Below are 6,493 nucleotides of genomic sequence, written 5' to 3'. Positions count from 1 at the left end.
CAAAAAACTGCACACATTCCCAAAAGATGGGTACTATGGTTCCCATATTATAGATGAGGAAATTGAGGCTCTGCCTGCTCTGATGTGGAGACTAGCTGACAGTTTACAAAGGGGTTAGACTCTCAGATCCCTCAAATTCTACCTCTGTAGCCCCTGGATGATGAGATAATAAGCAGATGTTTTTCCTGGGTCCTGCCTAGGGACACCTAGGCCCATGAAGCTGTTTTTCTTGGGGCTAAACTCAGACTGAGAGGAGGCTTTCCCAGCTCATCCTGTACCTCTGAGCAGAGTGACACATGCAGGGTGAAATGAGAGCCTCACAAAGGAGCAGAGAAGGCCACCACCAGCCCCAAACAAGGTGACATTGAGCTGACATCATGCCCCCCATGCAAGGCCATCCCAGCTTCTAAGCCCCTTCCTGCCCAAACCCCAATCCTGTGACCTGGTCTCCTGTGGTCACTCACCTACAGGCTAGGTTGGTCTCTTTCCAAGCTTCTGCCCCCACAGACTCTTAGGGTCCCATCTTACACAGCATCTGCCTCAACACCCCTTCCTCACATTAGGAATCGCCTCTTTGGCAACTAATGGCTCACAGTCTTTTGCACATATCCCATGATGGCACTCACTGCTTTTGGGGGCAACCCATCCATCTGTGAGATCGCTAACAGCTTAAATTTCCCTTTGAATGAGCTGACATACATCCCCATGTAATTTTTACTGTTTACAATGGGAGTTAGTCTAACGCTGCTTAACAGAGATTACAGGCTTATTTTTTTAAAGTGTGATATGAAGTAAGAATACCTATTCGAATCGTATCCAATGACTCTACCACCCACCTTTGTAGGTAAACAAAGCAGGTAAAACATACCAACCCATTACCTTGAGGACCATAGGGTCAGGAGCCTGGGTGGCAGGAAGGAAGGAGGAAATGGAGGGCAAAACAGCTGACTTGGAGCCTCCATCCTGCCACTTACTCCCTGAGAGACTGTGGCAGGACTGGAGTCAGCTAATGCATTTTGGGGCCTCTTTTTGTTTGTTTTCTGTGTCCTCTTCCAAAAAAAAGAAAGAAAGAATGTAAGATCACAAATATAATTATTCAGAAGTTGTTTCATTCTGTTAGATAAAGTCATAGTGTTTTCAGTTATAATTTGTCTTTCATGTTATTATTTTCAGAAAATGGGGGATCCTAGAGCTTAAATGACTTGAGCTTCATGGAAATCTGCCTCAGACCCTGGGAAAGTCATTCCCTTCTCTAGGTCTCAGTTTTTCATCTGTAAAATGGGGGGGTCTTTTTCTTATTGGCTTATTTTATTTAGTAAAGGGGGGGGGGGGGGGGGAACGGGCCCAATTTCTGAAGTTAATTTAAGGATCCAACAAACTAAATGAAGGGGAAAGTATCTGCTGAGATCTGATTGTATTTTCTGAGATTTAAAGATAAATGCTTGGCATCTGGGTATGAGGGAAACAGGTGGAATGTTCCTAAGACAGGGGCAGAGGGCCTGACAGCCCTCCTAGCTTAGCATTCTGCCGGTGGGAGACCTCAGCAAAAGCTCAGTGCGACAACTAGTGAAACGGGCAGACTAGCTCTCTAGTAAAAGACAATGGAATGGCCCCTTGTCACCAATCACTATTTTTTGTTTTCCGGATTATTTTTCACAAGATTCTTTCCAAAACAGCCATCAGTGTATTTCTGGGGGAGGAGTTTTGCCCACATTTGGGCTCAGAGAGACTTTTCACACAGAGGCAGCTCTCTGGGGCCTACAAACAACGCCTTACTTCTGGGGGGGCGGGGGGGGGGGCCCTGCCTGACAAGGGAGAAAACCTGATCAGCCTCCCATGCAGATCCATGGAAATGATAACAGGGTCATAACAATTCTTTTCACAACATGGCCTCTGCCAAGAGAAAAAAAGGTGATGCTGTAGCTCAGGAAATTAAAACAACTCTGGCCTCATTCCCCAGAACATGTTTTTCAAGAGGGATTAGTGTTTCACATGAGAAGGAAGGAGACCTATGAATTTCCTTCTTGCCTGGGCTGCCCAGCTGGCACATGGCTATCCACACTCTCTGGTTGAAGAGAGTGTCGAGGTCAGCCTCCTCCCCTTTGTGTTTTGCTTTTTGTTGTTGTTATTGTTAATTCTCACCCGAGGATATTTTTTTCCATTGCTTTTTAGAGAGTGGGAGGGAGGGAGGGAGGGAAAGGGAGAGAGAAACATCGATGTGAGAGAGACCTGTCGATTGGTTCCCTCCCACATGTGCCCCAGTCGGAGCATGGGATCAAACCTGCAACCGAGGTACATGCCCTTGACTGGGACACGAACCGGAGACCCTTTGGTGTATGGGCCAATGCCCTAACCACTGAGAGTGCCGGCCAGGGCCTCCTCCCCTTTTTAAAGTCTCCAGAAGACAACCTACTAGTAATTCCTGACCCAAGCCAGGTGCATTGAAGTCTCCAGTTCCAGATGCTGCTGATTCCCACCCCGGAGAATCTAGGCGCCTCCCGGCTGCAAGTGGACCCCCATCCATCTCTGTAGGCCCGTTTGCAGAGAGACTCGGTCTCCCCCAGGTGTTCCAGAGCAGTGGCTTCCAAACTTGATTAGGCAGAGGAATCCCCAAGCTCTGTGCCAGGGAGCCCCATTCAGGGAGTCAGGGGCCAGGAATCTGGGAACATTTTCACAAGCATTTTTACCCTGTAGGTAGTCCAGGAAGCACAGAACTAGAGATATTAGGGTGGTTCTTCAGGGACTCAGCCCCACACCCTGCAGCTGGGCCCCCACTGCCCACCCAGGCCCCTTGGAATTGTGCAGCAGGCACTGCCCTTGACAGGCCAGCCCTATGTTTTCCTAGCTGTGTGGTCTTGGGCATTCCACTCCACTTCTCTCGGCTAAAAATGCTTGCCTGGCCTGCCTCCAGGGAAGAGAAGATGGCCATAAAGAAGATCTGTGTCCCATAAGACCCTGGGAAATTACCCAGAGTCGCCAGTTCTTGGCTTGAGGGCTTAGGGCGGCAGGATGAGATGAGGATGAGAGCAGGTCAAGTGGGAGATGGAAGAGTGAGGTGCACTAACTCAAACTTCAAGCAGAGATGCTCAGCACAGAGAAAGTTTCAAGATCATCACATGCAACCTCCTTCCTCAGTTACAGATGAGAAAATTCAGTCCAGAGGTTGAAAAACTTGCCCAGTCAACGGAATGGCTTGGACTAGAGCCCTCCGTTCAGCATCCATATCCAGGACTTTTCCTACCACACCACCAGGCCTAGGACCCACACCAGTCCTTCCCTCCTCCTTCCCTCAGAGCAAGATGGGATGAAAGGCACAGCAGGGCCTTGCCAACTATTCCATCTCCTCACGGAGGCTTGCCTTCCACCATCCCACGCCCAGCCCTCCTTAGGTCTCAGCTCCAGTTGACCTGATCAGTACAGGCATAATGGTCTCTGCCCTCCTTGCTCCAAACCACACTTCCCTCATAAGGGTGAGGAGGGATGGGGCAACTGGACTGCCCCCGCCTAGAGCTCAGCCCCTGGCTCCTACCTCTCTATCCTGCCCTGTCCCCATGCTGAGGAGGCACCCACTTGGGAAGCTGGGAGTGTGGGTGCCCCTGGCAGGGATGATCAGCTGGGGCAGGTCCTGTGAGAGGGCCGTCTTGTCTTCCCAGGACTTGAGCCCCATGGTGGCCTCTTACGGGTCAGAGAGGCGTGGTCTGTGGGATTAGGGGTGTAGCCCAGGGTATCTGTATCTGAGAAGTATCCCCACCCTGAGTGTTCCTACCAGGCACTGAAGGCAGCAGGCTGAGGCTAGAGCTGGTTTCAGAACTGTCTCTGTGTTGGTCAAAGTCTTCACCCCGCACAAAACAGCACAGAAGCCTCAACCATCCACGCTCAGGCTTTCCATGGGGCTAAGAGCAGGGTCCAGGGGAGTGAGGCCCATTTGGGACACATGATCTCCCCAGCTCCTTGCAGTCCTCTCTTGGGAGGCATCAGGAGCCAGACAGATATGGCAGCTCCCACCTAACTTTGGGACCTTGAACAAGTTATGACACCTCTGAGCCTCAGTTTCTTCATCTCTAAGAGAAATAATTATAATACTTCATAGGATTGACACTGGATCTGTCATTTAGGTACTCAGTCTTTATTTGGATGCATGGATGGACAAATGAATGAACAGAAAGGTGACTAGGATGGTGAGGGATCTGGAAACCAGACCAAATATACCATAGCAACCTTATTTTCTAAACATCTCATCTTGCCTGATCCAGGCATGCCTAAGGGCCCTCCTCTTTTCCTACTTCCATCAATGAATGTTTCACCACTTTGTTCTCACTGTTTCTGGCCAATAAAACAGGAAGGAAGGTCTGCTGAGGGGCTGCAGAAAAGGGGCTCCCCAGAGAGACAGACACTAGAAGAAACAGCCCCTTTCTGCCTCTGGATATTGGTTTCAGAGAGGAAGGGAGAGGGAGAGAGAGATAGAAATATAAATGTTGAGAGAGATAATCATTGATTGGCTGCCTCCTGCACGTCCTCACTGGGGATCAAGCTAACAATCTGGCCATGTGTCCTGACCGGTAATTGAACCATGACCTCCTAATTCATAGGTCGACATTCAGCCACTGAGCTACATCCGATAGGCTGAGAAGGTATCTTTAGACTGAAAAATGATGCAATGCAAGGAACTCTATAGAATATAACAAATTATTATAGGGTAATTTACTTACAGAAAGATTGGGTGGGAGCAGACAGATGACCTAGCAGTCCTCAAAGATTATTCCCCACTAACATACCCCGTTACAGTATTTTTAAAAATATATTTTATTGATTTTTTGACAGAGAGGAAGAGAGAGGGATAGAGAGTTAGAAACTCAATGAGAGAGAAACATAGATCAGCTGCCTCCTGCATACCCCCTACTGGGAATGCACCCGCAACCAAGGTACATGCCCTTGACCGGAATGGAACCTGAAACCCTTCAGTTCACAGGCCGACGCTCTATCCACTGAGCCAAACTAGTTAGGGCTGTTACAGTATTTTTATAGTACAGCTCAGTTACTAATGATTGACAAGACAAAGAATACAATACAAACCAGAGGCCATACCTTTTGGGGGTCTTGTGATAGATGGTTGTTTATGATCAATACTATTACTAGGCAATTACTAACAAACATATTTAGGACTCCTTTCGTTGTTAATCCTCACCTGAGGATATTTTTTCATTTGTTTTTAGAGAGAGTGGAAGGGAGGGGGAGAGATCCAGAGAGCGAGAAACATGGATGTGAGAGAGACATATTGATTAGTTGCTTCCCACACAAGCCCAGACCAGGGCCAGGGATTGAGCCTACAGCTGAGTTACCTTGACCAGAATCGAATCTGGGACCCTTCGGTCTGCAGGCTGATGCTCTATCCACTGAGCCAAATTGGCTAGGCTGGCTACTTTTTTTTTTTCCTGTAAGGGGTCAAGGACAGTGGGTTACACCTGCCATCCCAGTGGGGTTACCTACAGCCCCTCCTCTCCCCAGTGCCCTGGTTGGGACAATCATTTGCAGAGTTATCAGCCCACTGAGGGGATCCACATGGGCCCCAACTACCAACTCATGGACAGGCAACTACAGGGAGCAAACCTCTAGCAGCCCACCCGGCCCAAACTGACCAAGCCCCTCCTGCTCCTGAAAGTGCTCTGCTTGTCTCGGAGTCCTTAGAGTGTGGGTGCTCATGTGCAAGGTGGCTCCGATTGCCCACCCAGGGCCACAGGGAGCTCACACCGGCATGTGGTTCTAAGCCTCGGATTCGCACACCTGCCCACCCACCCAGGGACTGCTGCTAAGAAGTCCCAGCCCAGCCCTACAAACTCATTTCCAGGCAGGAGACCCTATGCAGGTCAGTCCCATGTGTTTGCCATGTGCATCTGCACCCACCCCATAGAACAGCCTCATCAGCCAGAGAAAAAGGAAAAGCAAAGTGCGGAGGGTCTCACATGGAGCCCAAACCCCAGACGGCCGGGTGTGTCAGGAATGTCAGGCTACAAATCATTCTTAGTGCTCACTGTTCTGAGCACTGCGCGTAAAAATAGCCACTTCTTCTGTACCCCAATGCCACAGGTGCAGCAAGGCAGCCGCATCTGTGGTGCCAGCAGGTCCAGCACCTGCAGGGCAGGGGCTGGCTACTTTTTAATGGAACACAGACACTCATCAACTAGAAGGCTTTGAGATGCTTGCTAAGGACAATGAGGTTGTTAAGTGCCCTGGTTGGGACGATCATTTGCAGAGTTATCAGCCCACGCTACACAGAGATGATCTTCATTCTGTTGTATATTCCCACCCAACAGGTCCACATAACACTGCAAAGGTTCTAAAACCAACAAATGCTCTTCCTTACAAGACCACAAATCCCTGACTCCATGCCTGGAATGTGTCCCTACCTAACCCCCACCCCTGAGCACAATTGGCTAATACATTCTCCTGTATATTCAAGAAGCACCATCCCTCTTTCCAGTGTGAAAAACCGACC

Source organism: Myotis davidii, unplaced genomic scaffold, assembly GCF_000327345.1.
Source record: "Myotis davidii unplaced genomic scaffold, ASM32734v1 scaffold726, whole genome shotgun sequence".
NCBI lineage: Eukaryota > Metazoa > Chordata > Mammalia > Chiroptera > Vespertilionidae > Myotis > Myotis davidii.
This window is presented reverse-complemented; position numbering follows the sequence as displayed.